Source organism: Mus caroli, chromosome 6 (assembly GCF_900094665.2).
Source record: "Mus caroli chromosome 6, CAROLI_EIJ_v1.1, whole genome shotgun sequence".
In the NCBI taxonomy this organism is placed as follows: Eukaryota; Metazoa; Chordata; class Mammalia; order Rodentia; family Muridae; genus Mus; species Mus caroli.
The window spans coordinates 26,498,402-26,510,491 of NC_034575.1; positions in this window are offsets into that span (position 1 = coordinate 26,498,402).

A 12,090-nucleotide genomic window follows, 5' to 3' on the forward strand; every position below is an offset into this window, starting at 1 on the left:
CGATAGAAGCTGAGAGCTCGCGTGGTTAAGGCGAGAGCCCCTTAGGAGCCATGTGATCCAAGCAAAGTGCTTCTGTGAGCCCCCATTTCTCCTTTTGTACAATGAAGAGAACATATCGCCCACCATCCAGGACAAGCTCAGCAGCATGTGTGCGTGGATCCTCTTTGAAAGCACAAAGCGCCGTGCAATCAGAGTATTATCCCTCCTGCCATCATTGTTTCCATGGGAAAGCCCGAGCTGCTTTATGACAATTGGATTTACAATGTAGTTTCCAGGAATGCATTTGTCTCTAAGCAGTCATTGGCCAAGAGCAACATAACCTGACCCAAGAATCAAATGCATCTGCGCTGTCAGCCCAGAGGAACTGCTTAGGAGGGTTTAACAGGAAAAGAAAAGGAGAGAAAAAGACCTGTAGAGTTGGGAAGCTCGACTTGTTTCACTCCACTTTCTATAATGGAGTCCTTGTATAGAGTTTTCCAGAGAGACAGGGAAAAGCAAGGAGTGTGCCTTCCATCCATTGTCTGTCTGTCAGCCTGTCTGTCAGTCAAGATACTATATATTTATCATCTATCTATCATATCTATCATCTATCTAATCTCTATCTATCTATCTATCTATCTATCTATCTATCTATCTATCTATCTATCTATCTACCATCTTTTGCTTCCCCTACCTGCTTCTCCCTTCCCATCTATTTAAAATAATCATCTAAATTTATTTGTAGAAGCTGTTAAATTCTGAATCTTAGGCTAGGTTGCAGGTTGGTGACCAAGAAGAATAACAATTAGGCTGCTGGGAAGAATTCCCTCTGGCCTGGGCAGGTCAGTCTTTGCTGAACTCAGTCTTTTGACTGCCTAGATGAGGCTCACCCGTATCCCACGGGCTAATCTGCTTTATTCAAAGTTTTCTGATTAACATATTCATCTTATGTACAATATTCTCTTCCTCTAAACACTGATCGTATTTAGTGAAATATCTTGGCATGGTGGCCCAGCCAGTTGACATACAAAATCCACTATCCCAGAGTTAGGGGTGTAGTTGAGTGGCAGAGCAAGTATTTAACATGCATGATGCTCTGTGTTAGAGAATCAACATCAATAGAAGTCACTATGTGCCTTCTCCTCAGCTCTTCCATCCTTCCTCTCTTCACGGGGCCTCAGCAGCCTCCTGGAAGTCTCAGCATTTTGTTCTTCCTCGTGTTTTCATAGGAAAACCTAGGTATGTGCATCTCTATCAAGGTCAAGGGACAGTTTCCACTGAGGAGTGTGACCTTAGATTTACCAAGGAGGATGAATTGTAGAATCCTTAGTTCTTACTCATCACATCTCCCACGAGAGATGATGTGGTATGTGGTCTAGGCACCGTCTCTCTCTCTCTCTCTCTCTCTCTCTCTCTCTCTCTCTCTCTCTCTCTCTNTCTGTGTGTGTGTGTGTGTAGCTCTCACCTGAAGCTTTCACAAATACCCTCAGCATATAGGTATGAACTTGGGGCTAGGGTTAGACAATGTCTGAAGAGAGATAATGGGTTGTTAACCACTGGCTAACTCCTTTGAAGGTAAAAGAGTAGAAGTGATTTCTTTTGGGGCTACCTGTCTTAGATGCCCAGGGCCAAGGGCACACATATTGCCAGGCATTTGGATACTAAAACCCTTAAGATCTCCAGAGACCCTGCAACCTAAGGGAATATTCACAGAGAGACCTTCAAGTACATCATGGCCCATAGACCATTAAGTAAGATCTTGTGTTTTCCTTTATTCTCTGCCCCCACCCTCATCTCCAATTCCCCCTGCCAGAAAGGTGGCAGAGGAGGGACAACTGTGCCAAGGGAAAAAGGAGGGAGCTATCCTGACACCGATGGCTCCTCTGTGATGGCTGGGTAGTGGAAGACAGGGCTTTTGACTTTGTGAATGTGTCTCCTTCCCTCTCCATGGTGATGTCAGAGTGGGTTTCTTCACCGCAGTGTTACTGGGCCTAGCTGGGTGACTTACCATTGGGATGTTAGCTTGTGTCACATGCATTAAGGCTTGTAATGTGTTGCAACTGGGATGCAATTCCTGCCCTTCTCTTGTCATTGGAGAATCTAAGAACATCTGACACTAAGCTCAGAATCATCAAGTCACACAGCTGATGATGCCCTGAACAGTGAGCAGTTTCTCATCTCTGCGTTACCGAGTCCTGGGAGCTTGATTAAGCAGCTTTGTTATGACAATGAGGGGCAGATCAAAGGATTATAGGCATGTGCCACAGCGCCAGGCCTTAACCCACCCCTGAAGGTGTGTGCAGTTGAGAGCTCTGCTTGTATGGGGGGATCTCAGTACTAGCCTTTCACCCTCCAGAGCCTGGCTCCCTACGCTTGGGTAGAGGCAAGTGCTGGTTGCAGGAGGAACAGGCAGATGAACCATCCTGGATTCAGGGGGGCAGCAGCTTCCAATCTTACCCTGCTCCCATGCTTCCTGGACCCACTTGCCTCCTAGGACCTTGGAATCCTTCTTACTTTTTGTAGTGAGTTCAGCTAGCTGTACTTTGAATCATTAAAAAAAAAAAGTTCCCAGTCTTTGTATGTCTTTCTATCCTCTTCTTTCCGGATCTTCCAGTTGCCCGACCCTTCTTTTTGTGAACGTTTGCTTCTTGCACAGAAGGGAGCAGTGGGCAGAGAGCAGAGTGGGCCATGCTAATCAGCAGCCCGTTTCTTTGGGTGAAGAGCAAGCTCCTATCTCAGTCTTCTTAACCTACTTGGAAGAATTTTGAAAAATGACGTGTCTTGTAGCTTATCATATGGACACTTTAAAAAATAAATGCAAGTAATTGTAGAAGGTAATTTCCAACATATCTGAAACATTTCCATTTAAAAATTAGATGATTCCATGTGATCACAAGGCCTTAGTGATTTTCCTAACAGCCCTCGTTCGTTAGAAAGCATACACGTGACTTCTTTAAAAGTTTGAAGCGCGACATCATTTTTCTCTTTGAACTAATGTTCCTAATCCACTCGCCCCTGAGCAACTTCGCCCTGATGTAATGCTTTGCCTTTGAAAGTGTTTTATTGATCATTCTCCCATACTTCACAGAGATCCAAACATGTTTGTAAAATTAAATTTCATTCCCTGCGATCATAAATCCATAAGTGTGGAATGTATTTCTTCCAGATTGAATTATTTTGGGCAATTACTGCTAATAGTCGATTGATCAAAAACAACTATACGCTTTAATTAAAACGTAGAAATACAACTTTCCAGTTGATGAATTTAGGTCAAGGGCTTGAGCTGGACAGTATTCAGTATGTGCCCTGTGGCCATGTTTTTGTCTTTACGGACTTAAGCACTGAGTGACTTGTTCCCACGGGTAACAGGGTAGGAAGAGGAAGGAGTCTTTGTTCTCTTGTGTTTGGTTTCTTATATTTCTTCCAAACCTCATCATGATAGAGTTTGTTGATTTGCTTATTAATATTTATTTTTAGTCACAACTTCATTTCGTCAGCAATTGATTAGGTGCTCTTACAATGTTGGGGAAAGCAAAGAATTGAACAGTCATGTGACTTGCAAAAAGGAAATGAAATTGTAATTTTCTCACCATGGAAAACAGCAGTTCAAAAGTAGAGCAATTGCCAAGCGTGTTCAAGACCCTAGGTTTGATACCTAGCATTATGCAAAGGAAAAACCAAACCAAACCAAACCAAACCAAACCAAACCAAACCAAACCAAACCAAACCAAACCAAACCAAACAAACAGTTGCTATTTGTTGAGTGGCTGGAGGTTTCCACATCTGGGGAGAATGCAGCCCAGGGCCGTCCTGCAGAGATAAGCTTTAATCTTCAAGGGAAAGAGGAGACCCTTGAGGGAGAGGGCCCTGCTGGAGGTGTTAGGAGGGAGACAGACTTTTCAGAGGCGTGCACTTGTAGGCCAATCTGAAGTGGACATTTGATCCCTTTCAGAATTCTAGGCCTGCCGACCTTCTGCTCAGCTTTTGAGCCCCGAGTCCAAGGTGGGCTTCCTGGAAGAAGAGACTTTTGCAGCTGGATCGGTAGAATGGGACCTCGTGTGTCCTTACTTTGCCCAGCAGATTAAAGGTGGATAGTGATTGGCTATGTGCATGGGTATCTTAGTGGTGTAGGTGCCTTGCTTAGTGAATCCACAGATCAACTCCATGGGAAATTAATTCTTATAAACCCTTACTTATAGGTGAGAAGCTAAGGCTTAGAGGGACTAACTGTCTTTGGTCACACAGCTGGTGATTGGTAGATCTGTAGATTGAACTCTACAGGATTTACCTAATATCAGGGCTTAGGGTCATAAGTCGACTTTGCCAATAGGTGCAAGTGAGAAGCAGCAAAGGAGGCCTGGAGGTGGCTCCCTGACTTACCTTTTCATCAGAAGAGGGGACAGTAGGACAGAGCTCCTCAGGTAATTGAAAATAACACGATACGGAATGAACTGGTCTACTTGTCTCAGTCCTAATGTCACCTACGGTGACCAGGATGATGTTGATAATGTCGATGATACTGATGATGGTGGTGATAACAGTGCTGGTGCTGCTGATGGTGGCGAGGATGTGGATGGTGATGACGATAGTCTCCATGGTGATGATGATGATGTCATTAATCTTGATCAACAGACAACAGTAACTATAGCAACTACATACTACTTTCCATTGCTGGGTATGTGTGTATGCGTGTGCACCACACATATGTGTGTGTTCATGTTTATGTGTATGTGTGTGCATGGATGTGCATGTAGATCCTCAGGTTCAATGCTGAGTGTCTTTCCTTGATCACTCTTGACCGTTATTTATTATATTTTGATGTTTTTAAGGACCTTGTTTGTGTGTATATGTGTATTGTGTTTGCATGACTATCACATACACGTGCGTGTACATGCCTTTATGTACAAGCAATCCAGAAGGGGGTGTCAGATCCGTGGAAGCTGAAGTAGTTACAGGCATTTGTAGGATGCTCAGCTTCTCATGTAGGTGCTGGGGCCTCACAATGGTTAGTTTTAGATGTCAACTTGCAACAACTTAGGATCATATGAGAAGAGAACCCCAGTTAAGGGATAGTCTAGACCAGGGTGGCCTGTGGGTACTTCTGTGGGGTTTGTTTAAACTATCAATTGCTGCAGGTAAACCTTGTCCATTGTAGGCAGCGCCACTCGATAACCATGAGCAACGTTAAGAGCGAAGGGCATTTGGTGAGCACTTGGCAGAAGCAAGCAAGCATGCACACAACATGGGCAGATTAATTTTTCTCGACTATTGACTGGGCATGTGGTGTGACCAGCTGTCTTAGGTTCCTGCCTTGACTTCCCTTTAAAACGAAGCTGTAACTTGTAATTGTAAACCAAACAACCCCTTCCTGCCTGCAAGCTGCTTTTGGTCAGGGCGTTTAATTGCAGCTTCAGAAATGAAGCTAGAGCAGATACAAACCCTGGCCCTCAGGATTGCACATCAGGTGGGCAGAGCTGCCGAGCCATCCTCTGCCCTTCTGTCCTCCCCCACTCCCCAATGCCCTTCTCATTTTATTGTTTTCACTGGACCCGATGCTCATCAGTTTAGGCTGACCAGCCAATGAACTTCAGGAATCCATCTCCTGCCTTGTGCTTGGTTTGCAGGTGTGTCATCACACCCAGACTTTATGTGGATTCTGGGATCCTATGAAGGTTCTTATGCTTGTGTGACAGGCACTTACTGACTGGACCACCTACAAACAGTAGCATCCTACCTTGAGACACTTCCATCTCTAACTCTCTGCTTCATCTAGATCTTTTATCTGCTTACTTTGTCAAGCATTTTCTTCCTAACACCTCTAGCTGCTTGATGTTTAAATAATCTTCCCTTTGTTGTCTCTTCTCCAGTGACGACTCCCATGGGGTCACCATGCCCTCGCCACTCTCGTCTTAACATGATATCATCGCTACAGTGCCCTTTAACATATGCATCCCATATGTTAAAAATTTATCACCATCTTCCAGATGCAGTTTGGCCAGGGCAGGATGCTGTGAAATCACTTGCCTCTGGTCTGTGGATGCCATCTGAATACTTCTGGGGCATCAGCATGCATAGATGCTGATTCAAGTCTGCTGTCACCCCAGACTCTCTTCTTTTCCTGCATTTTGATAATTGACAAGTTGTGACCTTGACGATGGAACCTCGCAGCTATCTCTGTAGAATTCTGCCGTGATGTCTGCAGCCGACGTTCTGGCCTGATAAAGGGATTTGAATTCTGACTCTCCTCCTTTGGCAGGACAAAGCTAACGATGGGCAAAGGATGGCACAGGAAGAGTGGGGATAGTGTTGTGAACTTACCCCAGCCGCCAGGCCTCTAACTCTTTAAGGGTTCTCTTGCCTAACAGTGATCACGTGCATTATTTAGGGATAGATGGGGGTGGGGTGTGTATAGACTTGTTTCATTTATTTGTTGCCTGCTAAACTTTATGTTATGATATATTCCAATGAAGGGAAATCTCAGCAGTTCTGTCAGATGCATAGCCTTAGCAGACATGACAGCAGAAAGAGTCATAAAACTCTCGTGTTAGCTCTGGGATGCCCAGTTCCCACCCTTTGGCTTCTCTTTAGGCTCTGGTTATTTTATGAATTATAGATGTGCTGTCATTTTAAGGGATACTTTGGACAGGGAGGGAACTTGAATAAAGAAGAGACCACGGGGAGGAGAGGGGCAGAAGGAGCCCCTATGGCAGAGGAGGGAGCAGGAAGGAGACTGAGCACCACCATGGACTAAGGGCCAAGAGAATGTAGCCCAGAGGGCTGTCCAATGGGTTAAGAGCAGCCATGATAAAACACGGTAAATAATAATGGGATTATCGATAAGAGGTATACTCTAACAACACAGAGGATAGACAGATGCCCAGCTATTTTGTTGCCTAGGGCATATTAAAACGTATAGTCTCTGTGTATGTCTTTCATCTGGGAACATAAATGTTCAAAGGCGTGAAGAAACCCTTGCCAGGTTAATTTAATATATATATATATATATATACATATATATATATATATATATATATATATTTATAACACTTGGCAGATGAAGTATTGCCTGAGCAGAATGGAGTGTTGACCTTCCAGCTGGGTCAGGTGGCAATCTCCAACAAGTCCTAGTTGGACCCTTTAGACCTGAGCTGTGGGGGCTGGAGAGATGGTTCAGCAGTTAGGAGCACTGACTGCTCTTCCAGAGGTCCTGAGTTCAAATCCCAGCAACCACATGGTGGCTCACAACCATCTGTAATGAGATACGATGCCCTCTTCTGGTATGTCTGAAGACAGCTACAGTAGACCTGAGCTGCTATTCTGGAGGTCAGAAATACTGGCTCCACAGGTCTCTTATGCCTCCTCCACAATGGAATGAGAATTCTTAGAGATGTTTCGCCTGTGTCCACTTCAGCAGTGAACCATTTTCTCACATCCATTACACTAACTAACCAAAGCTGTAGGGATGATCAGAAATCATGTTGGTCTGAATGCTCAGAAGCAGCAGCCGGAATGTAAGTTTTTCAGGAGAGTATTTCAAGTCTAATGACCAACCCCTGTTGAGTATTTCCCATGAAGGAACTTCAGATGCTAACTGCCTCCCTTCTCTGGGCTATGTAGATGAGATTCTTGCATGTTTATATGGATTGCTTCCACACTGAAGCATTTTCTATGGTGAGATGTAGTAGACTGTGAGTCCAGATCTCCTTCCCCGCTCTCCTTACCTGACTTTTCTGCACGGTAGAAGATGTCTCGCTGTGGCCATCACATACACATGGCTCCCGAGTGCTCATCCTTTCTCCCGTAGTCATACAAGAGGTTCCAGAGGGCTTATCCATGGTGTGAGAGGACTCAGTACACATTTCTCAGTGTCACAGGGCACAAGTCAACAGAAGAGCTCGTTTGGTGGAGGTGGGGAGAGAAAAAAGCTTGGGTTAGCAGAAAGAAGCCATGCGAGTGCCTGCCCTCAGAATCCTTGCATTGGAGTGCTGGGTTGGGTGCTCTGCTGGGTAAGTGGGACATTGTCACAGATTCCCACGGGAAGCCCTACCACATGGGATCAACTTCTGTATGGGCAAGGCTTAAGAGTGATGCAATGGCAGTGAAGGAAATCTTACTGTGCAGTACTGGGTGGGCTGGCTTTTAATGCCAGCTGCCCCTGAGAGTTTCTTAGGGAAACAGTTGGCCCTAGAGACTGGGAACCCATCAGGCAGTGCAGTCTCTTTGCAGAGGGCTGGGTGGAGCGAAGGGTGGAAACTCTCTTGGGTTTGGGGTTCAGGGGAGAAGCTAAGGATGACCGTCTTCATATCCAAGTAACCAGGGTAGGGACTTGGGGTCATGCTTAGGCAATCTGCCCCTCTGTGACATGTTATAGGGCAGGTGATATTCCTTCCTGGGCCCAATCTTCTAATTCTCCAGCAGGGTTTAGAAATGGTGATGACTCACGCCTTTAATCCTAGCACTTAGGAGGCAGAGGCAGTAGGATCTCTGTGAATTTGAGGCCAGCCTGGTCTACAGAGTGAACCCTGTCTTGAAACCAAACCAAACCAAACCAAACCAAACCAAACCAAACCAAACCAAACCAAACCAAACCAAACCAACCCCCCCCCAAACAAATGTAAACCCTTCTTGCACAAATGAGTAAGATAGTGCAAGAGTTAATATCTTGCTAGTGTGAATGCTTAAATGATTTGCATGAGGAAAGGCGGTTAAGAGAGTCTTGAGAGGCTCGCATCACCCCTGTGACTCAGTGAGCATCTCTAGGGTGGCGACAGTGTTTCTATCATTTTGTAAAAACACATTAAAAATGACATGCTGAGGGCTGGAGAGCCGGCCCAGAGGTTAAGAGTGCGTGCTGCTCTAACAGAGGACCTGAGTTCGGTTCCCAGCACCCATGTTAAGTAGCTCACAACCATCTGCAATCCAGCTCTGGAGGATATGACACCTCTGCTGGGCTTCACATGCATTAACCCCCACACAGAAACTCATGTGTATACATAGTGAACATCTTTTTTAAAAGGCACGCAGAGACTTTTGTGCTTAGAGTTATTTTTCTTCTTTCTGACACTGTTGTTTTTGGTTTCCCTCTTTGTGTGACTGATCACAGCCCTAAGGAGCTCTTTTCAGAGCTTGACTTTATTTATTTATTTTTTTTTCACGATACATAAGGTGAGGTTTTATTTCGTTACTGTTTTGCTTTTTGGTTTTTAAAGAAGATACATGGTCATTTAAACTTGAATCCAAAAATAAGTCCATTTCAAATGTCAAAGATTGTTAATGAGCTTGGCATTTGAGAGAACACAGCTCTAGCAGCTGTGATGCAGACTGCTGTCTAGCAGAGCTTGACTTTAAAGCGCAGGCTAAAGCTGGCCATGGTGGCGCTTCTCCCAGCACGTGGGAGACAGAGGCAGACAGATCAATGTGAGTTTGAAGTCAGCCTGGTCTACATAGGGAGTTCCAGGCTAGCCAGAGCTGCACAGTTGAAACTCTCTCTGAGAAAACAAACAAATGAATGAACGAACAAACGAGTGAACAACCCCCCCCCGCCCCCCGCCAATCACTATGATTTCAGGACCAAATGGATACCAAGACTGTGGGGCATTTTTGCCCATTTGTATTGACAGGGGTGTAGGTCAACTTCTAGTTGACTTTTAGTTGTAGTGAGAAAGTACCCAAGGCTATTCACTTTTGAGAAAAAAAAAAAAAAAAGGTTCACAAGGCTCACACTTTTACAGGCTTCAGCCCTTACCTGGCTGGCTCCATTATTTTGAGCTGTAGTGAATAAAAACATCATGTTGGGGAGCAAGTGATGCAGTAAAGATGCTTACTTCATGGCTGAGGAGAAGAGGGGGGTGCGGGCTCACTAGAAGCTCAAGTTCCAATGTGTCTTTCAAGAGTAGGAACCCACAACCAAACTTCTTCCTGCAAGGCCCCAGGTCCCTTTACCTCCTAATAAAGTCACAGGCTGGTGACCAAGCTTTCAGCACATGACCCACCTCAGGTGAATGTCAATCACCACAGCAGGGCCAGGCCAGACTCATGAGATGCTGGGAGGCACATGGTGGTTGGTATCCATCTGTAACTTCAGCACCCAGAAGTGGAGGTCCATCCTTGGCTAGGTTTGCAATAGCTCAGTTGGTAAACTGTGCATGCTGCATGCAAGACCTGCTTTCCACCCTGAGAACCTCCATCTAAACTCAGGGTGCGATAGTGTGCCCTTGAAGTCCTATTGTGGAAGGGGAAGCGTTAAGCTGATTTCTGATTCCTAGGGCTCACTGGCCTAACCACACAAGAGACTGCTGACTAGTTTGGTATTTTGGGGGGTGGGGTGGGTGGGGTGGGTGGGGTGGGTGGGTTGTTTGCTTGTTTGTTTAGAGCTAAGGAGCTTTGAACTCACAGAGATCCATCTGCCTTTGTCTCTCAAGTGCTGGGATTCAAGGGATGCACTCCCATGCCCCTTCTTAATTTTTGAGTCAATTTGACATAAGGAAGGGTTGTCTGGGAAGAAGGAATCTTAATGGAGAAAGCACCACCAAAGGAGGTTTCTGTAGGGAAGTCTGTGAAGGGCGTTTTCTTGATTGATGATTGACATGGGAGGGCCCAGCCCATTGTGTTTGGGGGTCCTGGGCTAGGGGGATCCTGGGATGTATAAGAAAATCAAGTGAGCAAGTCAGGAGAAGCACGCCAGTAAGCAGCACACCTCCATGGCCTCCGCTTCAGTTCCTGCCTCCATGTCCCTACCCTGTTTGAATTCCTGTCCTGACTTCCTTCAGTGATGGACTGTTACCTGGAAGTACACGATAAAATAAATTCTTTCCTTTCCAAGTTGCTTTTGGTCATGGTGTTTTATCACAGCAATGGGAGTCCTAAGATCCTGTTTTGTTTGTTTGTTTGTTTGTTTGTTTTAAATAAACCTTTCCAAACCAAGGTGAATGGTACCCGGGGAATACTATTCAAGACTAACTTCTGGCCTCCACACCCATGCGCATGCACCAATACATTCATCAATGACTCTCTACAGCAAGTTTAATGCTAACCTAGGCTGCATGAAACTGTTTATTAAAACAAAACAAAGAAAAAATTTGAAGAGGCAGATATATTCTGAGCAGGGTTTCCTCCCACAGCCACTCCGCATTTAGTTGAGAAACTAGGCTGGTATCATTTTCTTGCATTTGGCAAAAATCACATGAGGAGCAACCTGAAAGTATACATTGTCAGTCCGGACCATCCTCCTTTATCAAAGCTACCGCGTTTGTCTTCTTTCTACACCCAGAACACTTTGGAGGCAGATCACTTGCTTGATGGTACCTCTCTTCCCCTTTTCAAAATCCTTGGGGGAATTTTCTCGCCCAGTTTTTCTTCCTCAGCACCTGGCCACATTTCCTGCACACAACAGCCAGTCAATAAATATCTGTTGTGGCTGATGATGATCAAGAGTGAAATTGAGGAAGCCTTTCATGTGTTGATAATGGCGGTGCTGTGCATCGGATCGGGCGTGAGGGGCTGCAGGAAGCATCGATGATTGCTGTCGCAGTCTCGTCTCCCCGCGCCGACTTAGCAAGCCTCTGATTGAACGATGATAAGGGTATCATTTTGCTGCATTAGGAGGAAAAGGTATATGGAGATTTGATGTGCGTAGTGTTTCATAACTTTCTCTGGATAAAAATAGGGGCATTTGTCTTCTTTCATCTAAGGCTGAATCATTTCTGAAATGGAGTCTTAAATTTTGAGGTGCAGAACATTTCCAGTTAAGCATCCTTGAGAGAGCTTGCTTGCTTCATGGTTTGTTTTTTCCCCGGCCAAATGGGGAGTAAGATTGCAGAAACCTGTTACCTCCTGAAAATCGGAGCTCTGAATGGGTGTGTGCCCACAGAGAGTGGCAGTCACTCCCGGGAGGCTCCTTGCCCTGTGCTGGCTTTGTTTCACCCTAGAGCTGTGACTCAGGGGGACCACAAGGTGTTTTTAGAAAGAGAAATGGAGGGGCATCCTGTATACTGACATTTGTGGGGTACCCATTATTGTGCCAGGCACCGTGCAGAGGACAGAGACCTATCCCTTTTCCAGGGAATTGGGGTGGGTTTTGTGTGTGTGTGTGTGTGTGTGTGTGTGTGTGTG